Here is a 25,339-nt window from a genome sequence, read left to right on the forward strand (position 1 = left end):
CTAACCTCATGACAGCATCTCTTCTCTGTTAGATAGCCATTGGGGTAGAGCAGGGCAGCATTTTGATTTTATGCTATCTTGTGGGACTTGGACAACCAAAGTCTAAATAAACTTGAAGGCATTGTGATAGTTTGAAGCTGGCTAGAATATTTTGGTGAGAAGAAGTAGATCATAGGCTGTGAAAGGAAAACAATGGTGATGTCTACTTCCCTCACAGTCTTGCTGAAGAAGAAATGAAAACATTAGATAACACTCTCGCCATTTTTTTTCTCTCTCACTCTCGCTTGGGCTGCTGACTGAGCAACATCTTACTCCCTAACTTCACCTTATATTTGGCCTAACCCATCTTTGCTTCTTAACCTCTGGCCGAACCTCTATTCTTCCTTAGGACTGGGGTAAGGTTGAGAGAGGGGCAGGGGAAAGGTGCAGGGGTGGTGGAGAGCCCCTCCCGGTGACTCAGGTTTCTGGGAGGGGAGTTGTGTTTCTGTATTACCTTTTACTTTGTATATTTCTGTATATAACTGTATATACTGTAAATATCTGCTTGTATATTGTTCTAGCTGTAAATAAATAGCTTCATTTATATTTCCAGAGCTGACTGAGTCTAGTCTGGGTGATTTTAATAGTGGGGGGGGGCAGGGAACACCCAAACTGTCACAGGCATCATGTGGCAAACATCTGCAACATTTGGAATGCTATCCAATAAATAATTTAACTGGAAAATATCTTAGGTGTAAAGGTAGGGAAATTAATTATTCCCTTGAGCCTTACAGTTCATGTTGCTTCTCTTGCTCCTTTCTTTATTTGTTCTTTTTCTAAAATGGCTATCTTTATGGGAAGGAAGAGGGGCAAATTATTTCCTGCAGAGGATCAATTTGTGCAGGATTCAGGCCTTTGTTTGATATACAGAACTTCATTAGACTGAGAAAAAAGCTTTCAAAGGGTAGGATGAAAGAGAAGAAGATCAAGTGCAGGAGGAAGCTCTTCACAATGAGAGTGGTAAAATCCTGGGATGTGCTATACAGGGTTAACCCTCCAGAGGGAGTGACCTTGAACCTGACCCTAGGTGGTCTTCACCCCTCCCCAGAGGTGGGTCTGAACACTACCAAGTGATGGTTAGCCCACTCCCCCTTCTTGTCTAAAGATCCATAAAAGCAGGGGGACTTCCTGTCTCTCCCTCTCTGCACTCCCTGCCTCCCTGCTGACCAGCATTATCATCCTGTTCCTGGTTCTGTTTTGCCACGTGGCCATCACCCACGAGATGGACAAAGCCATTAGCATCAAAATCTGGTTGTATTTACACATTTTATATGTGTTTTACCTTCCCTATACCTTTGCAACTTCCCTACCTCAGATACCTTTTAAATTTATTGTTAAAGTTTTCTTCTATTTAACTTCCAAATCAGAGTGAGATTATTTATTTGGGTGTGCTTACCTTTTCCTCTCTCTACATTTTCTTTTGGGAAAGAAGGGGGAAGAGGGAAGGGTATTCTATAAAATTGTTATTGGTTCTATCAAATATATTTGAGTCTCTGGGAATTTAAATTAGAACAGAGATATGTGGTTGAGACCTCTTCCCTGGACACACTCAGGATAAGACTTGCTGTGGTCCTAGGCAGCCCTGTGTAGCTGGAGGTGCCCCTGTTGCCTGCAGCAGGGTTGGACAAGATGACCTTTGTGGGTCCCTTCCAAGCCAATGCAATCTATGAATCTGTGGAAGTGACTGTTTGTTTGATTGTCTTCCTTTAACTTTGGTGATAGAATTCAGAATTTCATTTAATTGTTTCAGTTCATTCAACCCAACACTGTCCCTGGAGCTGTTCAAGAAATGCGTGGACATGGCACTGCAGGACATGGTTTAATGGCCACGGTGGTCTTAGGTTGCAGAAGGTCTTTTCTGATTGAAGCAATTCTATGCTTCTGTGAATGTAACAGTGCCCACTGAACCAAGCCTGAAGTGCAATCTCTTCACATTTTTTAATATCTCCATGGACAGTGACTCAACCACCTCCCTTGGCAGCCTATTTCAATGTGTGACCACTCTTTCAGTACAGAAATTCTCCCTAATCTAAACCTCCTATAGGGCAACAAGAGGCCATTTTCTCTTGTTCTGTCACTTGACACTAGGAAGAGACCAACTCCCACCTCATTGCAAGCTTCTTTCAGGTAGCTGCAGAGATCAACAAAATCAGCTTCCTCTTCTCCAGTCTAAGTAATCCCAGTTCCCACTTTTCAGACAGTTCTACAAAGAAGCTGGTAACTAAAGGTTCTGTGCATACTCTGAGCTCACAATTTCCCCTCTCCTTTTCTCAATGGAGATTTTAAGGACTATAGAAGATAGCTTAAAATACACAGTACCACTTTCCATGGGAGAGAGAGTGCATGAAGAATTCTGAGACATTCCAGTTGCTCTATGGGAAATATGAGCATCCTGATACCAAGGATTGTCTGAAGCCAATGCTGTTTATCTCATGCCTGAAGGGCAGACAGCAGAAAATTCACAACAGGCAGGAAGCTTGCAAATCTTTGGCAAAATACACCTTTTAGGTCCCCTGACGCATCATTAAAATGATGGGCCAAATTTTGCCACCCTGACAGATTACATCTTCTCTCCCAGGAAAAACAAGAACAATAAAAATAAAACCTCTGCAGAAATACAAAGATTTTTTTTTTCTTTTCAATTACTTCTTTGTGATAATAAAAATTTCATAATCCCTTCATCATCTTTAAACTTGGAGTGAAAAAAAAAAAATGAGGAAAGTCTGTTATATGACTAATTTTTATTTCATTGATCTGCCTTCCTATTTTCCTAGAGCTTTAGTATTTTGTTTTTGAAAACTCTGATATCTTGACCATAATTATTACAAAAATAACTCAAAAAAAAACCCCAAACTGCACATTTGGTTTTCATGGCTGCAAGGAGAATATATTGAAGTAAGACTGAAATGGAACAGTTACACCAGTGTGTGCTCCCATCCACCAAGAATGGGGTAATTAATATCCAGACAACAGATCTGTATTTTCCACTGGCTGCTAGATCCTTAAAGCTGAAAGACACTTCCAAAGGAGAGCAGCTAGGGAATATCCCAGCAAAGAGCCATATATGTTGTGTGGCACAGCAGCAGGTCTTGCTGTTGCCACCTCAGCGCAAATCTGAGCTAGATGTGGAAACAAAGTGCAAAGCCTTCTGCCCAAATAACTGGGATTTCACTCCCTAAAAACTGAACCAAACAACACATCAGATCACTCACTGCTAAAGACCAAAGGGGTGCCAAAGATAAAAGAAGCAGAACAGAAAGTGGAGCAGCAGCACTGAGCCCTAAATTAGTCATTGCAAAGGACTGGCCATGGTGAGTAGGAAGACATAGATTCCTCTGAACCCTGTTACTCTCTCTCTCTCTGTTGTAGGTGCAGCAGATTAAGAAGCATTTCTGGCCTTGAGCAGTCCTCACAGGAGCAAGTGTTGTAGGTGAAGCTTCTGCACTGAACTAATGCCTAAAAGAACATCTGTCTCCAGCATCCAGAAGTAACCCAGCAAGATTTCTGATCAGCCATAAACCAGAAATACTATTTCACATTAAATAAACAAATAAAAAAGACCAAATTAACCCCCCCAAACCCTAACCCTTTCAGCAGAACTGGGACCAAAAAAAAAACTAAGGGAGGAATCTGGCCCCTTCCCTCATTTTTGTTTTCCTAAAACATTTATTGTGAGAAAATAAATAAAATAAAGACTGAGGAAATAAACAGAGGGGGAAAGGCCAAGAATGTAAACAAAACCTTGTTCTCCCTTTCTCCATACTACTTTTACTCATAAGTAAGCTGGAATTTTCCCAGGACCAATTAGGTTGTGGGGGTTTTGTTGGGTTTTTTTTGGCAGAACTACAGAGCAGTCCCTATAGTAGAGCTTCCCATTTAAAAATCTCTAATCTGCATTTTATCTGACTCTGAACAACATTCTTCCAAGCAGAATTTATGCACTCACTCTCCTTTTGAATGCCTCCTGGGACCAGAGACTATGGATAGCACTAATTCCCTTAAATTTCTCATTTATTTAAAAAAACAGGCAAAAAAAGAAGAAAAAAGCTCACAAGTTCTTCCTAGCTGGTTTCTTCAGAGCACCACAGGACTACAGTGGCAAGAACAACATGCTCATACATTACATAATAGGGAAAAAAACTCCAGCAAGCAAAACCAAAACCCCAGAGCAACGACAACAACAACAACAAAACAACCAGAATCCCAACTATATTTGCTTGTTTGAAGAAGCAATAAAATTACCAGAGTGGAATGAAGCATTCAAGAAACCGCAACTATATCATATTCAGAATCAAAATTAATCAATCAGTCAAACTGAAGGGAAAGATTCACTTCCATGCATAACAACCTGCATGTTTGTTATGGCAGGCCTGATAGGCCCAAAATAGGCTTATACATGTCCTGCCTTGCCTAGGCATGTTTTTCTGCTCCACCAGAGGGGCAAGCATGGGAACCAGACACAAAAGAACCTGGAGCCACTGAGTCTGGGCTGACCAAGGTCCTGTGGTAAACAAGGTACCCACACTTAGCTTGTGCCTGCCTAGTGCAAGGCCTGTGCTTTTCCCAAGTTAGGGAAAAGTGAACCTGTGGCTTAGCCTAATATGGTAAGGTTTGGCTAACTGCCATCCTGATTGGCTTTTCTTGTGTCCAAAGGGCAATCAATCTCGGCCCACATTGATAAAGGGAAATACGCAGGTCAACTTCCCTGCTTTGCTTCCCTGCTCTTTGCCTGCTCTCTCTGCTGTGCCCAGCCCTGCTGCTATTGCACACTGCCTTATTGCTTGCCTGTGAACTCCACTGCCACGAGTTACCAGGAGCAGACCCTGGATGCCTGCACGCGATCAGCCTGCGTGGCCAGCATGACATTGTGCTGAGACTGCACAACATCTGCCTTCTGCACCTGAAGGTCCTGCCTAGAATCCCTGCACATATATACAGATCGTCCAGAAGAAGCCAGGAGAACAAGGTCAGAGATTGTCTGCGTCCTTCCCCCAGAAGCCGGGGAGATTCAAGCCTCAACGTCCAACATGACAGAGTTCCCTGAAAGCATCTGGGCACTGTCTGGAGTGTGGCTAGCCCCCAAGAGTAGGTAATACTAATAATTTGTGAGTAAATGCTTAAATGCCTCTTTGTAATTCTCTACTGCCTTCTGCCATAGAGGAGAAAGAGCTCCTTGAGCCCATCTACTGGGCAAGCGGCATATTGACTGCAAGCAACATTTGACCATGGGAATCTTCTCTTCCAGTTCAATTACTGTTCAGATCTTTTGCTGATTATTACTAGATCTAGATACTATCCATAGAATGTTTTCAAGACTGTGTAAGAACTGAAATATTATTAAAATTAGTGGCTGGGGTGGCAAGAGTTCTGAAGAGCAAAATTAATGAACGATATTAATTTGGGAAAATATCATCTCTCATCAATTAATTTCCCCTCCCCAACAATGCAAAAGAAACAGTACTTACCTTCTTGGGTTATTTTCAGATCATTTGTCTGGCTAGCACATTTTTAGATTTCTCAGTAAAAAACCTCAGCATTTTAAGGATGTAGTTAATATTTTAAGAAAGACACACATGAATAAAAGAGCCTTTGAGAAATGCAGCCATGAATGCTGCAGCTGGATGCCAGGGCGTGCTGACCACAGTTTTGAGTGCAGAGAGGCAGAAATCTGAACTTGTGCCATTCCAGATCCTAACCTAAATGGAGTCTGTTCCCTTGCCTGGGAAGGCACTGGATGACCTTCATAAGTTATCTTTTCTCCCCTCTTATCCACATCTGAATTATCCAGCAGAAAAAGGACAGATAGGGAAAACTGTTTATATGAGTAGGGAAGGAATTTGTGAGCAGTCAGCTTTGACAGTTGTATATTGTCACGTTAAAGGAATCAAAAGTTACTGAAGAGGAGCCTTCTACACTGTGCTGGTTTGAGACTAACTGAAATATTTTACTTAGAGAAATTACATCCTTTGCTGTGAGGACAAAGAAGAAAAACAACATGTGCCCTATATCACCACTCTTCTGCTGAGAAAGCAGCTAGTCAAAACACAGATAAGACGGTCACTTCTCACATACACACTTCTTAGCTCTCACTTCTGGCTGTGCCTTCTTTCTGGTGGTCTGGTCTCTGTGTCTGACTCTGCCTTTAAGTCTCTAATTCACCTAACCCCTTTTTTCCTCTAGCTTCCTTGTTGTCTTTTATTTGACATCTCACCTCAGATCTCCAGATTTATCATGTGAGATATGCGTAGGTTGATCTGGTTATTTCTGAAGGGACAGAAAGAGGGAGGAGGGGAAGGGGCTATGGGTCAGGAGCTGTCCTGGGGTCTCTGATTGTCTCTGGGAAGGGTATTGCGTTTCTGTGTTGCTTTTAATCTGTATATAACTGCATATATTTGTGTATGTATGCTTGTATATTGTGCCAAGCTGTAAATATAGCTTCATTCTTTGATTTCCAGCTCAGCTGGCTAGTTTGGGTGATTTCATAAGAGTGGAGTGGCAGGTAACACCCAAACCATCACATACACGCTGTATGTCCAGTCATCTCGTTGACCTTCTATCACCTTTCCAAAAACCTCACATGCAATCCATACTTCATGCTGACTACTGAAACTGACACTGGTTTTGAGAAATGAAGTTGATATGCAGTGATGTACTTCCATAACGTGCTAGAAGTTGCCAAACTTGTTAACTTCTCAGATTTTGTTATGCAATGGTTCTTGCACGAAGTATTTACTTAGGAAAAAAAAAGATTTAGGGATTAAAAACAAAGTCTCTTTAAATTTAGGAAGAGACATCACAAAGACAGACTACGGGAAAAGAATTTGTCAGCTGCATTTTCAATCTTGTAGATTGAGTGTAAGTCATCTGAAGCTGTCTTGCACACATGTAGGGCTGAATTCCTACCTTCCAATGGCGTTGAAAATCACACCATTTACCAATACCACGGCCAAACTACCATTAGGTAGAGTAAGTTAACACTATTTGACCATTTTATCAATTTCTTTCAGAATAAGATTGAAAGTGAAAATTTTTGAATGACTTTTGGAAGCATTTTTCCCCCCCTGGAAGACAGGGATGTATGTGCAAATATGAGTTAAAAAAAAAAAGAAGACTGTGACTGAAAACGTGGACTGAAAAATTTAAAACACAGTTGTACATGCTCTTCTGTGATTGATCTAACACAGTACATACCTCTCATGCTGATGCTAGAGCACCTGTTTCCAAACACATGATCAAAGTGTTTTGGCACTGCTCAGGCATTCAGCAAAGCAATTGCCCCCTAGTTTGCATCAAGCCCAAAGCACTTCCGTAGTAAGCCCTCCTATGGAATAAAGAACCACCTTTCTACAATTGAGGGAGAAGGGAAATAAAGGAAGACTCAGGAGAAAGATGGAATCCTGACTGATTGTGACCATATTTAGTTTACTGACCATTTGAGCAACTACAACGTCTAGCAGATTCTCCATGCACCACAACTGACACTGAATAATGTACATCTCTGTCCATAATTTGACCATGACATAGCAGCTACAAAAGTAATAGAATCATAGAATCATCCAGGTTGGAAGAGACCGACAACATCATCCAGTTCAACCTAGCACCCAGCCCTAGCCAGTCAACTAGACCATGGCACTAAGTGCCTCAGCCACGCTTTTCTTGAACACCTCCAGGGATGGTGACTCCACCACCTCCCTGGGCAGCCCATTCCAATGGGAAATCACTCTCTCTGGGAAGAACTTCCTCCTAACATCCAGTCTACACTTCCCCTGGCACAACTTGAGACTGTGTCCCCTTGTTCTCTTGCTGGTTGCCTGGCAGAAGAGACCAACCCCCACCTGGCTGCAACCTCCCTTCAGGTAGTTGTAGAGAGCAATGAGGTCACCCCTGAACCTCCTCTTCTCCAGGCTAAACACCCCCAGCTCCCTCAGCCTCTCCTCATAGGGTTTGTGTTCCAGGCGCTTCACCAGCTTTGTTGCCCTTCTCTGGACACACTCCAGCACTAAATTAACAAGAACTTCAGCTGACCACTGTCACTTCAGCTTCATGCATTTCCTTCTTTCACATTGCACAGTACCTGTCAGTATTGTTGAGAAACAGCAGTGATTTTCGTTAACTCCTTAAAGGTGGGCTATAAAGGGTGCTAATTTAGCCTGTTCACATAATTGCTTTTGACCTGATGCCATACTGTCCTTCCATGGGTTTTGATTCTGTAGATCCCTAATTATCTTCAAGGCAAAAGGAATTTAAATGCCTTCTTTTGTTCACAGCCAAATGCTTTTCATACAGTCTAAAAACCATCTTGCAGCTTCCTTTGCAGCCCTGTCCCTTCCTCCTCCCATCTTACATCTGCTGCTATAAAAATCAGCCTGTTCCACATTTCTAAAAATTGAAAACTAAATTTCTGAATCACTTCACCTTTGTTTGCCACTCAGATTATTAATCTCTATATCATAAATAGAGGCTCAGTTGGCTCTAAGCAACTGTTATTTTAGTGTCTGACAGGCACAGCCTTCCTTCTCAGTCTGGGGACTTATTTACATTTCTGTATCCTAGCCCACTACTGAAGCTTTCCCCAGCTCTCATTCAGACAAAATTCCCACTGAGATTTCAAAGGCCCCCTCCAATGAATCCTTCACATCTCTCTCATGTGGTACTCAGGATAATGGAGTCTGAATCCAAGCTGTTTGTGCTAGTCCCTTGATCGTGGCATTCTGCTACAGCTTCAATCAAGTGAAAATTTATCCTGATTGCTAAAAGAAGAAAGGAATGCTGCCAAATGTTCTCAATGCATTGCCTTTTTCTGCTAAGCTCTGCATTTCCTCAGTCCAAAATAACCCTGATTTGCCTCCGGGCATACTCCAAACCAAAAGCTTTCCAGGTGTCAGTGTGGTGGGAATTCAATTTGATGTGAAGGATTGGACTCTCCTGCCCCTAATCAACGTCCCTCTTTGTTTAACAAGATTAACATGACAGTAACAACCAGTAGATTTCTCACAGGGGGTGCCTAGCTCCTTATTGGCCAAGGTCATTACCTTCCTGATGGTGTCCAGTTGGCCTCTCTTCTAGGCCACATTGGAGAGGGAGGGACGCCAGGCTTACCCCAGTGTGATGCATAATGGTCAATCCGTTTATTGAAGCTAAGCCTGATGCCTCTATAGCACAGCTTGGTAGAGGGGCCTGTACTTTGTTAGGCTTACATAGTAGAGATGGGCTGTCCACATGCACAGAGGCAGACCTAACCAACTACCCCCCTTAGTTCCCCCTTGCAGCAGCTTAGCCACAACATTGCTTGTTCCCAGGGCTGACCAGCCTGCCTTCACCTACAGAGATCAGCTTCTCTGCCAGCCTCCCAAGGCCACCCCTCTGCAGCTGTGCCTCCTTATCAGTTCCCTTACTCAATCCTGCTTACTCTCCTTATTTTCTCAGACTATTCAGTTCTGCCCAGCTCTGCTGAATCCTGTTCAAACCGTGGCACTGATGGCACTGAGAGAAGGTAGGATAACTGGCCTTGCAGAGTCACGATCTGTGAATCCCCAGCATCCCATGCTTGGTGAAGCTGCTCTGGCGTGCAGGGCTGTCACAGCAAAGCCTGGCAGCCACAAGAGTTCTTCTGACAGAAATTGGTCTTCTGAGCAGATGTCACCAGAATAGTGCAAATTATTGCTGAGAGGGGTGACAAGGAGGCAGATTGCCCCTGCCAAACAGTACTTGAGGAAAAAGCTGTGTACAGACACCATTATATAAGGACACCATGTTCTTCTCCCTTTGACTCACTGCTCCCTACACTTCATGACACTGCATAGCAGGTCCATCCTGATGAACGGAACAGGCTTGCTTCATCTCTTTGAGAGACAGAAGCCATCCTTTCCCATCAGTAAGGCAGTTGCTCTGGCAACCCTTTGCCAGGATGGCTTTGCTGACTTGTTTTTCACAGAGGGGGCCTGGATGTCTAACAAAAAATGTCATGTGCAGCTTTGGGAAAGAGAGCAAGGGAGATACCCTTAATTCATCCACAACAAAAAAAAACAAGTCAGAATTCCTTACATCGTGCCTTGAAGCACGAGCTTGAAAGTTCTTAAGTATCCCATAAATATAAATATTTGAATGTCTTTTTGCCCTAGGCACTGGAGCTAATTTTCCTATTCAGTGACTCTGTCATCTGGTAAAATATATACAATATTCAATATCATTTATTATAAAAAATGAGAGTGCAAGCAGATTAAAATTCTGACAGAGGTGTATTAGCTTTGCTTGGCATAAGAAAAAGCTTCATATGTTTGTAAATCATAATACTCCCTTAAATACCAGAAATAAAACAATATTCATGTTTGTTCTAGAAAGTATCATGAATGTTAAAAAATGACAAACGCAATTTGTCCCTTTTGGGGAGTAATGAGCATTTTCCTTCAAAAGACTTTATAGTAGCAGAATGTAAATTTCTTATTGCAGTTTTCTGACATCAGTAGCAAGTATAGAATCCTAGAATCATATAATCATAGAATCAACCAGGCTGGGCAAGACCTCCAAGATCATCCAGTCCAACCTAGCACCCAGCCCTATCCAGTCAACTAGACCATGGCACTAAGTGCCTCAGCCAGGCTTTTCTTGAACACCTCCAGGGACGGTGCCTCCACCACCTCCCTGGGCAGCCCATTCCAATGGGAAATCACTCTCTCTGGGAAGAACTTCCTCCTAACATCCAGCCTATACTTCCCCTGGCATGACTTGAGACTGGGGGAAGTGTAGGCTGGATGTTAGGAGGAAGTATAATGATGTATTGACAAGCTTCACAAAGGTACTGAGAGGTAAGATATTTTTTAAGGATGGACAGAGAGTGATTCTCTATATTCACAGCTACTTTTAAAGGGATAGTTACTGGAGAGACGTGTATAGTGAGACAGAAGAATGCAAAGGTAATTTGTAGATGAGGAATTATTTCTTTCACTCACCAGAGCAGTTTTTTTTTCCCAGAAAACTAAAGCAAATGGTTGCAGCAAAGTGGTCAGAGGTTGTAAATGCCCAAAGTCAGGATGAAAGAGCATCACAGCTATATATGACAAAAAGAGACTGATGTCTAAGACATAGACATCAATGGAAACATCAATGGAAAGAGGTGGAAACAAACTTATGGAGACTTCCCTTAAAAAAAAAAAAAAAAAGAAGGTGATGTGATGTATTTTGATGGTGGGATTCTGTGGTGGTGTTCTTAGCATAGAAAATTATAATGTTACTATGGTTAGTTTATTGAAATAGTTGGCCAAAAACTCCACTCAAAATAAAACTAGAATCCCAAAATCCCAAGTCTTGTTTCCTACTTAGTTTATATCGCATGCATAATCTTTTCTGAGGGAAAAAAAACCACCACAAAAACATAAAGGAAAATTTTATCTAGATGTAAGATTTCTAAATCATTTTTTACTCTGGTGTGCTAGTTTGAAGAAAGCTAGAATGTTTTGGTGAAAAGAACTAGGTAATTTAGCTGTGAAAAGGAAAACAATTGTGTCTCTTTCCCTCATCAGTCTCCCTGAGAGTTCTGGGAACAAGAAAAACATTAGATAACATTCTCCATTTTGTGTCACTCTGCCTTTGTCTTCAGACCTAGCCACATCTCCTTAACCTCACTGCCACTAACCTTCCTTCTTAACCTCTTGGCTGCACCTTTATTCCTTTCTCAGGATTTGGAGTAAGGTTGAGAGGGCAGGGGGAGGTGTTGGGGTGGTTTGAGAACCCCTCCTGGGGACTCAGGTTTCTGGGAGGGGAGTTGTGCTTCTGTATTACTTTTCCTTGTATATGATACTGTGATACTGTAAATATCTGCTTGTATATTGTGCTGCTTGTAAATAAATAGCTTCATTTATATTCCTGGAGTCCCATCTGAGTTAGCTGGGGCAATTACAAAAGTGGGGGGGGGGGGGCGGGTAAGAGTCCAAACCATCACATCTGGTGACTACACAGAAAAGGAGGCAAGAAAGAAGAAAGACACACAAAGCTCAGATGCAAACAAGTTAATTTAATTGAAGCTACCCAACAGCTGGCATAAAAAGAATGCAGGTGATTTGGGCTGTACTACATTTATATGGAAGCCACATGAGTTGTGTCTGGGGACAGTGTAGAGAAAAAGACTCATGAAAACAAAATCAGCCTTTTTTTCTGCTGCATTAATCATAATGTTTAACTTACTTGCAAATCCAAATGATAATACTAGAAAAAAATACTAGGTAAAGAATTAGGATTTCATTTAATTATAGGAGTTTCAAAATGATAAAAGAAAGCTTGGGGGGAAAGCTACAGGTTAAATAAAACCAGTTTAACATGACCCAGAAGTGTCAATGAGAAATCTGAGATACTAAGAAAGAAATAACTAGGATTCCAAAGGAACTGTTCTCAGGGAAAAATAAAATCCTTATCTGTAAGAGTTTAGATTAAAAAAAAAATGTTATTGCAAACCAAGTGGTTCAAGTGCCCTTTGGAAATGTTAAAGATTGAAGTTAGAGACACGAAGAACTGCTGCACAGGAGTAATGAACTGATATCTTTATCTTGGATCAAAAAGAGAAAAACTATTCAAGGAGTTATGCTGCCAGAACAGGAGGTTGTGACAATATAATCCATTTAGCTTCAAAAGACTCTGGTTTTGTTTTGATTTAAGCTCAAGGACTGTAATAATCCTGCTTCAGAAATAGAAGTACTAGCATCAAGGCTTGATTAGAGAAAATCTCTTATCTCCTCCTCTGTGAGAGCCTGTCAGGCATACCTTTTCTCAGAAAGAGGAAAAGCAAGTCCCTTCTTGCTGAAGAGCTGAGCTCTCTCATCCAGTAACTCCTGCTCATGCCAGGAGGCAATTGTCTATTTATAGGAAGAGCCTAGCCCCTTCTGTAGATATTACTGCAGAGGAGAGGCAGGCTTTCCCAAGAGACAGTTTGTGACACAAGACACAGAATGTACCTCTTTGGTTAAGTATTGTTCATTGTCCTTTCCTACACATTTAGCAAAAAGTACAGTGGTGATGTAGTGGAGATTAGAAGGTGGCCAAAGAAACAGGAGAGGATAATTCAAGCACAGATCCGGAGCGATCACCATTATAATAATTTGTATTCAAAGTGCAGCTATATTACAAGACAGATTAACTTAATCACTTTGGTTGTTAAAAGGTTCCAATGCTAGGAAAACCTATTTGGATATGCCTACATGAACACCAAAGCCACGTAGTCCAGCAAAAAGTATCACGAATTGCCTGTACTGGAAGGACTCGAGAACTGTGTTCAGTTCTGGGCTCCTCAATTCAAGAGAGATGTTGAGGTACTGGAATGTGTCCAGAAAAGGGCAATGAAGCTGGTGAGAGGCCTGGAACACAAACCCTATGAGGAGAGACTGAGGGAGCTGGGGTTGTTTAGCCTGGAGAAGAGGAGGCTCAGGGGTGACCTCATTGCTGTCTACAACTACCTGAAGGGAGGTTGTAGCCAGGTGGGGGTTGGTCTCTTCTCCCAGGCAACCAGCAACAGAACAAGAGGACAAAGTCTCAAGTTGTGCCATGGGAGGTACAGACTGGACGTTAGAAGGAAGCTCTTGACAGAGTGATTGGCATTGGAATGGGCTGCCCAGGGAGGTGGTGGAGTCACCATCCCTGGAGGTGTTCAAGAAAAGTGTGGATGAGGCACTTAGTGCCACGGTCTAGTTGATTGGACAGGGTTGGGTGATAGGTTGTACTGGATGATCTTGGAGATCTCTTCCAACCTAGTTGATTCTATGAACTAAGTTCCCTCTTACAAGCATATGTGATCATGTCATTAAAACCTGTGGCATATGACGTTGGTTTGTCACACCTCTGACACACTAAATGCCTCATTTTCTGCATATCCACCTGAACACTGCAGGTTGGATTTACAGTGTATTTGAGTGCTTACAGATGTGACTGAAGTCAATGAAATCTTAACCTAGAGGGCTATCTAATTCTAAGCTTTCTTAAAGTTCTGATACCTCAGACAGGTTCTCAGAATCTGCAGGCATATTTTACTTTAATCTACATTTGACTCCTAATTTGACTCGTAAAACACTCAATATTCTTTATACAAGTTTCATTTCCCTACATCAATCTTCTTTTGCAGGTGCATATACCACCCTCCTCTAATTGTTTTGGGGTTTTTTTTTCATATAATCAACCAGGTTGGAAGAGACCTCCAAGATCATCCAGTCCAACCTATCACCCAGCCCTGTCCAATCAACTAGTTGAACAGGTAAGCAACACTTCTTTAGTTATCCTTAGCAATATCTGTGTCCCTAATTCTTTGTCTTTTTGCAATCCCTATCTGCTTCTTCATTTTCCACAGATTTCTTTCCACTCCATTTAACTATCATTTCACTTAATTTCTTCATCACCCTAATTTCATCAGACTCCTCGTCCCCATCTCTCCATTTCACAATGTAGCTCTTGGTCTTTCTGCTTTTGCAATAGCTGTTATTCCTCCTCCTATTTTATCAGATGTGGGCACAGATGTCATAGAAGATGAAAAAAAGACAGACAGCTTCCTGCTCTGTGCTTTAATGTCCATGCTTATCCTGGTTCAGAATAGCTATTACAGATCAAGTTCACATTATTTCTGTAGCCTCAGCCTAACTGTTTTCAATCATGATGGACTTTTTGGACATATCAGCCTGTAAAACTGAAGTCTCTCTTGAGCTTGTGCAAATATCAATTACTTTAAGACTTACACCTTGGCTAAATTTGTGCACTACTTCAGGCACTGGAAAATGCATATTTTGACAGAAAAGGCACTGCTAACAAATCTAAAAATCACGATTCAAGGATTTAGAGACACTGTCAATATTTGGCAAGTTTCCCAGGAGAATTTTTTAATTTAAGTTTGTTCTTAGCAATATTTTCTTCCCCAAGACTAATTCTAATAACTAGCATTTAACATATAGCTGAACTTTAATCTTATCTTCTCACTGCAAACAGTTGAAAGCTTGATTAGCTTTCAGAAGACCTGGTTAACCAGCTCTGCCCATGAAGATTTCCAGACAAAGAATTCTAGCTTCTAAGTAGATGTTGTTCAGGCTACAGCTCATCAAATTAAAAGCTATTTTGGATTACCACCATTTTTCTACCTTAAAATTGCAGAGATAACCAGAATGCTCCCTGAAAATAAATGCCTGTTCTGTTCAAAATACATTCTGTTTTTCATAATGCCTCTGCTGCAGCACTGTAATTACACTCAAGTCTACTCAGCCCAAAGATTTCAGCCTATTAGCACTGAGGAAAGAACACAGTGCAATTTATTCTCTAATATTATTGCTGCTCATGTTGAAATACACCTCCTCAAATGGATAAAAAAACAGAAGTTAATTAATCACTGGACTGTCAAGGTTTTAATGACCCCTGTATTGGGAAGCAGTGAATAAGTGAAACCTTTAAATTGCTGATTAGAGCAGCACTCATATACAAGCGATAATATTTAATTTAGTAGTTGGAGAAATGCTACGTTGGGAACACAACAGAATTCAGAACAATGTCTCTTTTCCCTTTTCTAGCCAGGAAATGGGACATGGCACATGCAGGTTTTCTAATTGATTGGTTACAAATTGATTCAGTCAAGTTACAGCACCAGCTGCCTCCTCCCTATTCTGAAACAAGGCAAAGTTCAGCAGTGCGCTAGCTAGCATGAAGTGCTCCAGCTGCAAACAGCAAAAAGAAGATGATCCATCCAGTTTGTAAGGAAGGCTGGAAGCTCTTCTACTCACCCACCTAAAATGGCTACACATCTGTGAATCCCTAACTGGAATAGTTAGTTCATTCTGCTTGCTTGCAAGAAACTTGTTCTTGCAGCCTGACTCACATGCTGTATCTCCATCTTCCATTTGGTTAGCCCTCTTACCTCTTTACTGAGGATGGCATAAAAACCAGGCACTCTTCACCTTCCAGCATCCAGTTCATTGGTACAGCTCCCTTATTGCCTAGATGAACAAATGAGACTCATGTCAAACATGCACTCTTGAGGGAGAATTGATAGCACTAGGTATAACACTATTTTCAGTCTGAGGCACTTAATCTTTTTGTTTATGGAAACCAGCATACTCTAGTAACAATGCAGTTACCCTGGAAATATGCCAATTCAGTTTTAATCAGATATGTCAGTTCTACTAGGCCAGCCAGCATGCCTGGAAGAAGTAAGAATTGTCCCCTTCTTCTGCAGATCAGGTGGGACACAGAACACCATCCCTTTGGTGATATGGGAACACAACTCCACATCTAACTACCAGCTTGCTCTAAGATGAAAATCAGCAGTTATTTGGAGGTAGGTCTGCAGTTCTAATTTTTGGTCCTTTTCCACTTCTGAAACAAGTCTATTTGCTTTTGTAATCAGCAACAGGAACCAAAATCGTTTGTTCTCCTGGTGAAAGTCCAAACCCTATGCTTGAGACTGATTTTATTTTCATAAGCAAACCTCAGCACCTCAGTTTTCAGCTGTAGAGCTATAGGTCCATCTCAGAACTGTGACACCGTTAACCATCAACATACATACCTCAAAAAGTGGGATTCATCTCCTCAACCTAGAAGACAAAAGAAGAACACAATTAACAGAAAAGATAAAAGGCAACATAATTCTAAAGCACTGCCAGTATGGTTGTTAGACACTTCTCTGAGAGAAGACTGGACACCTTAGGTAAGAAGAAAGAGTTGCCTCGAGCTTACTTGGGTCTTAAAACTTAATTGCTAAGGCAATTACTCAGAAAAAGGATTGAAGGAGCACTTCCTCTTGTAGCTGTCCTATAGATCTCTTTCTCCCTCTCCATTCCTATGTGCCTGTAAACAAAACATTTCAATAAAACACTTATGTTAAATAAAACAACACTATTCTATTTTCCATTTTGTAAGTCTTCTGAACAAGCTTTAAAGGTCTCAATATTTTGAACTGTTACTTATACCAACCTAGCATCAAGTGGCAGAGCCACTGGTGTCTGATTGGGATAAACATGAGCAGATGTAACTCTTCTGACAAGTCTTAACTAGTAGCAACAAAGGCTTGGTTCAGACTTAAAGGGCTGCAATAAAACCTAGCCCTGAACCTCTCAGTGAATTTAAGAAAGTTAAACCTGGTGTTTTATGGGCTACATGAGTCAATTGCCTTCATATCATCTTATTAAAAGACAAGAAAGCCTCAACAGAGCAGGTAACTAGGGGAGCACCACCTTGTTCTAGAGTGTAATCAATGCTGTATTACAGTCTTTACTTCTACCAGGGCCAGTTGATTGCTTTTCATCTTGGACAACCTCTGCTTCACAGTTGAGGGCTGTCGGATTTTGAAAGTCAACAAAGTGTAACTGAGGCTGACACTGATTGTGTGGTGAACTACCTTCATACCGATGGCTGCCCAGTCCTTTCTCGAGTGCCTCTCTCTCCTGTACTACCCACCCCCAAGAGATGGCTCTCCTTACTTTAGCTAATAGCTGTCTCACTAGTTTAGCTCTGAGCCATGCGCAGAAAAGGGAAGACTGCTTTAATCACCCAGTACAGCAATCTGAATAGATGTCTCTTTGCAAGTCTCCTGTAGTCTGGAAATGTCTCCTACCTTTCCTGTTTCCTACTGCAGGTTATAACATTTGCATTTCAATAGCTCACAAACTTTTGCTTAACTTTAAATTGACCACTCAGTCCAGGCACAACAAGGCATTAATTATACCAGACTTTCAAAGTTATTAGAATTACAGTTCTTTCCCCACTTGAAATGCTTTCTCTCCTTTTCAACCAACATCTCCCTCACCCCAAACCCACTAAAACTGGAATTCAGGCCTATGTATTGATCCATTTCACTTAGATCTTCTTTCCCAACTGTAATTTTTTTAAAGGAAAATGTTTGGAGGAAGGGGAGGAGTCTGCTCTTGCTGTAGGCTATGGCCAAAGTCTTTATCCATGGGCTTTCTTCCCCATGAAAATTAGAGCTTGAGGCTCTCTATAGCCTCAGATATATCACTGTGTGAAACATTCCCAGGAACTATTTTTAAAATGAGAGATCAAAACTGACCCCTACAACAAAGGAGGAGTTTCTGTCTTGAGAATATTTTTGTTATTTCTGTAAGGGTGTTTTTTCCAGCACCAGGACAGGTTCTAATAGAAATATTTGTTCCTTAACTTTTCAGATTCCATTGGTCACTATAACAAAGAGGAACCAGAAATACCATTCTTTATCACTGTGTGCAAAGCAGAAGTGGTTCCACCCTAGTGTGTACAGACTCAGGAGAGAACACAGCTTTCTTTTTCACTCTGAGTCAGCAAAGTGTTGCCCACAAGACAAGTTTCAAGATTGGATTCAATATAGGAGCAGATCCACTTCTATTCTGTGTAAAGTACCATTTATGTCTTGTGATCTTAGAGATTATGTCAAAATTCAGATTCCTGCTGATCCATTTATTTTTGTAAAAGTAAACCACAACAAATTCTAGATGCAAGTGAAGAGCTTGCTGGCCTGCTTTAGGCAAAATCCTTGTAAAGAACTAAGAAAGCCAGTCCTCATCTAAAGAATTTATGAAGTTGTCCATTTCTGTGTAACAATTTAATATATACAATCTAAACATAACATTTCAGTTTAGGTTACTCTGGTATTTAAACGCAAATCCATAGTGAGTAAGATCCTATTCTCAGTGCCTTCTGTACTAGTAACCAAGTAAACTCCATGAAAAATAAGGACAGAAGATACAGAAAATTGTATTTTCCTTCCATCTCCATAGTTGTTTCCTACCCTTTATGACTGCTAGCAATCTTAAAAAGGCAGACATCCTTGTCTTACACCCATGGAGCAGATATGTGGAACTGTTTTCTCTGTGTTTTGATTAGTCAAGCTCCAATTCAGGCAGTTAAGATTTTTAAATGCTGCCCTAATTCCAACTAATTCCAGTTTAAAAGTCAACTTCACTCTACTGCAGTCTCTTATCTCCTGCTGTCACTTCGTAGACATCAGCACCGCATCAGATTTCATATTAGCATTTGTACAATATCCATGTTTGAATCTAGGTGTCAGTCATCTGTTTGCTGTTATATAGCCAGTCTTGCTCATCAGTGAATAATCATCCTCTCACACACACTGAAACATCTGTTGAATAAATACTGGGAAAAAGTCAAGTTGTGTTTTCGACTGATTTTAATCGTGGCAGGTTTCTTTTTCCTCTCTTCCAAAGCCACAAACAAAGGAAGATTACTGTAGTGCTATTACATTTCATTGTTGTACAAGAAACCATATGTAGACCTTTCATTCTACACCTTTACTCTGTGTTTTGCTTCAGAGGAAACTGGCAAGATCATGCAATTCACAGGATGCTCAAAATGTTTTACAACAGCTTGCTTGGAAATCTGACATTAATAATGAGATTTATTGCTAAGTAGTATTCTGGAGCAACAGATTACAAGACACTCTGTAAAGATGAGCCACAGATTACAAGACACTCTGTAAAGATGAGCCACAGATTACAAAACACTCTTTAATGATGAGCCACAGATTATAAAACACTCTGTAAAGATGAGCCACAGATTACAAGACACTCTGTAAAGATGAGCCACAGATTACAAAACACTCTTTAATGATGAGCCACAGATTATAAAACACTCTGTAAAGATGAGCCACAGATTACAAAACACTCTTTAATGATGAGCCACAGATTATAAAACACTCTGTAAAGATGAGCCACAGATTACAAGACACTCTGTAAAGATGAGCCACAGATTACAAAACACTCTTTAATGATGAGCCACAGATTATAAAACACTCTGTAAAGATGAGCCACAGATTACAAGACACTCTGTAAAGATGAGCCACAGATTACAAAACACTCTTTAATGATGAGCCACAGATTATAAAACACTCTTTAATGATGAGCCACAGATTACAAGACACTCTGTAAAGATGAGCCACAGATTACAAAACACTCTTTAATGATGAGCCACAGATTATAAAACACTCTGTAAAGATGAGCCACAGATTACAAGACACTCTGTAAAGATGAGCCACAGATTACAAAACACTCTTTAATGATGAGCCACAGATTATAAAACACTCTGTAAAGATGAGCCACAGATTACAAAACACTCTTTAATGATGAGCCACAGATTATAAAACACTCTGTAAAGATGAGCCACAGATTACAAGACACTCTGTAAAGATGAGCCACAGATTACAAAACACTCTTTAATGATGAGCCACAGATTATAAAACACTCTGTAAAGATGAGCCACAGATTACAAGACACTCTGTAAAGATGAGCCACAGATTACAAAACACTCTTTAATGATGAGCCACAGATTATAAAACACTCTTTAATGATGAGCCACAGATTACAAGACACTCTGTAAAGATGAGCCACAGATTACAAAACACTCTTTAATGATGAGCCACAGATTATAAAACACTCTGTAAAGATGAGCCACAGATTACAAGACACTCTGTAAAGATGAGCCACAGATTACAAAACACTCTTTAATGATGAGCCACAGATTATAAAACACTCTGTAAAGATGAGCCACAGATTACAAGACACTCTTTAATGATGAGCCACAGATTACAAGACACTCTGTAAAGATGAGCCATTTTGTTGTCTGTAAAACAGAATTAGCAATGATCATGTGGACTGAAAGCTGACAGACAAAGCTTTCTGCCGTAGTTTAAAATTATTGGATGGTCATAATATCTCATATTTTAGAATGAAAAAGGTTTTGAGATTTAAGTACTAGATCTCAGCCAAAAATTCACGTCTTGGACTATGAACAACATCCAATAAAATACAAGAGTATACAATAATGTATTGGTGACTGAGTGTACATGTCCAGTGATTAAAGTACTCATAACATTCAGCCATCCTGTTTGAGAGTCACAGGAAGACACCAGCTGATTGACAGAGGTGCTTTGTGGAATGAGGCCTGAGCATGCTTTAGTAATAATGTAGTGAAGTTCTGTCTTCTGCAGTTTGTCCTGAGAATGCATCTTCACTTTCTCTACAGAATACATTAGTGTTAGATACCATCTTGCCCAGGTACAAAGCTGAATAAATTACCAATTGTTTGAAAGAGTGCATTTTCTTCAAAATCTTGGGCATGTTTCTTTTCAAGGCCTCCTCTTTGAAAAACAAATTATGAAATACAGTCCTTAGAATCTGCCATTTCCGATGACAGTTCAGCATTTTTAGCCCAAACATTCCTGTTTTCTAGTTTGTAAAATGCTGCATCACAGCAAACAATTTGTGCAATGCAGTGGTGTATAAGCCATGGCAGAGTACATACATGTGTTTGGATTTCATTCCTCTCATACTGATTATCTTCTTGGCTATCTGCCCACAGTATGTCATAACTCTTCCACCTCAAGCCCCATGGGATCTTACAACTCCTCTGCACTCCCTGGGCATTCCACTGTCTGGCATGATTTTGTTGTTTTAAGGCAATTATGTGTTTGGAAATGGATAACTGAGGTGCCAAAGACTAACTGACCCTCTCAAGCTAAAAGAGTAAGGGAAGGTGTGTACTCATTCTGAAGGCCACTTTATCTATCAAGTCACCTTTAATTTACACAATTGAATCCTTTATTTTGATCTCTATCCAATTTAATCTCTCCCTTCTCCATTCTGCCTTCTAAGCTGTGAAAGGGCTTCTCGCTTAACCACACTGGAAATGCCTTTTACCTCTTAGAAATCCTTTCAGTGCCTATTTTGTTGCCAAAAACATCCCTACAACTGTGAGCTTGTATTAGGGCCTTAATGAGCCTTGATTTTGCCTACACTCAGGAAAAACTTTATGCAAGAATAATACTGAAAAAAAGTAAGCACACAGAGACATTATTTTGAGATTTGTCTTTGGTGGTAAGAAGAAAATGGGATCTTCTGAATAATTGCAGTGCTTCTATTCACAGATTACTTTGGTTTCATGCAAGCAGTAATGAAAGTGATGTTATTTTCTGTTTCCCCAAAATGCTTTTATGGTATTAAGTTATTTTTCATTTTCAGATTACCATTATTTTTTAGATACTTCATGCTGTATCTGAATCTTGTCATTCCTTTGCATCTTGGTTTATTATTCACTAGCAGTAATAGATATTGAAACGATTAGAAGTTTCTACAGCAAACAAAAGTGCTCTTTCACATGTCAATATTCCAGATGCATGTAAACTCTACTGTTTCCCCTTCCCCACCAACTTCTTGTATAACTTTGGTCTTTAAGAAAGGAAGATAAAGGAGGAAATATCAAAGTATCTGAGCTAAGCACAATATGCAAAATTTCATTGTCCCCTTCCTTTACCTTTTCTACTCATTTTACCATACACAAATACATTGGTCCTCTTTTTGTTTAATAAAGATCAGTCACCAGTGCTATACCTCAAGGATGGATACTGTGAATAATATTGTTTGACACCTTGGTTAATGACCTGACTGATTGCAGTAAGTGTATCTTCAACAAGACTGTAGATAATAGAAAAACTAGGAGGGGTGTTTCATACATTAAATGGTTGTGCTGCCATTTTAGGGAGACCTGGAGAAATCTGCAGAGAGGAATGAAGTTCAATAAACAGAAATGTGAAAGAACTCCTGCACCTGAGGAGGAATGATTCATATTCTGATACAAGATGGGTGCCAACAAGCTGGAAAGCAGATTTTCAGAGAAGGACATGAGATTCCTGGTAGACAAGAAGTTGAACATGAGCTAGCAAAGTGCTTCTATGACAGGAAAGGGCCAACAGCAACATCACAACTTATGGTGATAATGGAAGTTTACAAGATGTGATTGGACAGAGTGCTACATTTTCTTATCTAGGCTTCCTTTCCCATGAAAGGTTGGACTGGACAATCTTTTAAGGGCACTTCCAGTCAGGGCAGTTCAGTTCTGTGATTCTACTTCTCCTTTTGCCTTTCACCAGCAGAAGCTGCCCTAGCAAACATTCTTTCTATTTGAACCTCCAAAATAATATTTTTTAAATGAAAATGAGAAGTGGGGAATTTGAAATGAAGTGTTCACTACCACCAAAAGATTTTAATGAAGGCAGATTTTCCATCTTAAATGGGTTTTAACTACCGTGGTTGATATCATGGTTTCGAGATGTCCAAAGTTCTTAAAGGACCAATGCAACGACTATAAATATAGTCAGAACATCAAACTGCATCCTAATCTTTGTACATATCTGTGGGGAAAACCAAAACAAAACTAACAAAAAAAACCCCCCACACACACAAAAAAAACCCAAAACCAAAAAATCCACAAGGTTGCATACTATAGGTTGTTCCTTTCTTTATGTAAGGGGTTTCAAGGTTACTATGACAGAGTACAGTGTAGCTCACAACATAAATATTAGATCTTAAGTCATAAACTATGTTGTGTGCAAATTAATACATTTATGAGTAAAGAAAAGAAGGAGGTGTTTCTGAAAGTTTCATTAAATATATCTTGATAGACATTATGGCAAGATCTTTTTGGAAAAATAAGTATTCAGCCTAAATTTGAGCAGGATTTACTTATCATCAGAAATAACAAACTTCTAAATCTTAGCACTAGCCTTTTCCTAGACATGGATTATAATTATTTATGGTGGCACAATATTCAAGCTTAAGTACCTAAAAGTTAAAATTCTTAATCCATGCACTAAGAAATAAAAGAGCATGCTACTTTTAGACTGTATTTGTTCTAAGCAAAAAGCAGGATGGATAGGTGTAAAAAATACAGAATCATAGAATCAACCAAGCTGGGTGAGACCTCCAAGATCATCCAGTCCAACCTAGCACCCAGCCCTAGCCAGTCAACTAGACCATGGCACCAAGTGCCTCATCCAGGCTTTTCTTGAACACCTCCAGGGACAGTGACTCCACCACCTCCCTGGGCAGCCCATTCCAATGGCAAATCACTCTCTCTGGGAAGAACTTCCTCCTAACATCCAGCCTATACTTCCCCTGGCACAACTTGAGACTGTGTCCCTTTGTTCTCTTGCTGGTTGCCTGGGAGAAGAGATCAACCCCCACCTGGCTACATCCTCCCTTCAGGTAGTTGTAGACAGCAGTGAGGTCACCCCTGAGCCTCCTCTTCTCCAGGCTAAACAACCCCAGCTCCCTCAGTCTCTCCTCATAGGGTTTATGTTCCAGGCCCTTCACCAGCCTTGTTGACCTTCTTTGGACACGTTCCAGCACCTCAACAGGTGAGAATGTGGGGGGAGAAGGAATAAAAATGATGAAAAATAAACTTAGTGCCATTTCTAGGAAAGCAGCATCACCGAATTGACAAATGCTGGGTAAAAGATACAGCTACTCAGGAACACTTTCTGCGTGGAACTCAGAAAAACACCGTGTTGAACTATCACATTGCATTGAAGTTAGGTGAAACTAGCTAGGTAAAAATAAAAATTAGATCAGCCCCAACCACAATTTGATAGTGACTGTTGAGTGGACACAAAGCTATCTGTGTTATTCAAGACCCAGACATAAAGAAAAAAGATGCAACAGCACAGTTCAAGGAAATAAAACAGCAGTAATAACATGGCTGTTATCTTAGCTGAGTTCAGATGGAAACTGAAGAAACAGAAATGTGGCAGAATAGAAATCCAGTGGCTTTTTTGATAAACAAGAGATATAACTGTCCTAGGTAGACCAGACTTACGTTAGTGAACAGTGATGAAGATACAAAACCAAAACATATTATAATGACATTATAGTCTGGCAAAGCTTTGTCTCAGGATAACTAGCTCTTTCCTAAGTAATTTCTCCTCACAGTCAAAGAATTAATATGGACAAAGAAACATTCTGAGTGGGAAAGACACATAACTTTCCTATTATGGAGCTAGGAGAGATAACAGTATGGATACAGTTATTTTGTACCAGTTAGCCCAAATGCTAGAGATGATAATTTTCCTATTATGCAAACACAGTCAGCTCTACTTACAAATATAGACTGCACACCAATTTTGGTCATTACCTTAGTATGACTTTGACCTAAAAATGGTTGAGGTACAGCATCTGTGTGTGATGGGTTGGGAACTTCTTCTCCCCCTTCCCCCCAAAATGAAATTTACCAGACCAGCTCAGAGAGCTGATAGGAAGCTGGAAGTAAGATAAAGCTATAGTTTACAGCAAGCTAAATTTACAAGAATGTATACACAATATATTTACCTGTATTTACAATTATATACAATTTTGAAATAATACAGAAATCTAATCCTTTCTGCTGGACAAAGAAACCCCAGAAGAGTCCAACACCACCTTCTTCTCTCTCCCCAGATAGAAAGCCAATAAAATCTCATGTGTTGTCTTGTCAGTCAAGAGTCAGTCATGCACGGAAGAGCAGTGGAGGG

The 25,339-nt window shown here is 40.4% G+C and overlaps 1 long non-coding RNA gene across 2 annotated transcripts in view; it reads right to left on the reverse strand.

The window, feature by feature from the left end:
• Positions 1-25,339, reverse strand: part of LOC135191455 (uncharacterized) — a 171,678-nt gene that overhangs the window by 47,834 nt on the left and 98,505 nt on the right. For both annotated transcript variants that reach the window (XR_010308836.1, XR_010308826.1), the window contains exons 2-3: positions 16,559-16,586; positions 15,911-15,989 (exon numbers count right to left, since the gene is read on the reverse strand). This is a non-coding gene — a long non-coding RNA (uncharacterized LOC135191455). The remainder of the gene's footprint in view (positions 1-15,910; positions 15,990-16,558; positions 16,587-25,339) is intronic.

Source organism: Pogoniulus pusillus, chromosome 1, assembly GCF_015220805.1.
Source record: "Pogoniulus pusillus isolate bPogPus1 chromosome 1, bPogPus1.pri, whole genome shotgun sequence".
NCBI lineage: Eukaryota > Metazoa > Chordata > Aves > Piciformes > Lybiidae > Pogoniulus > Pogoniulus pusillus.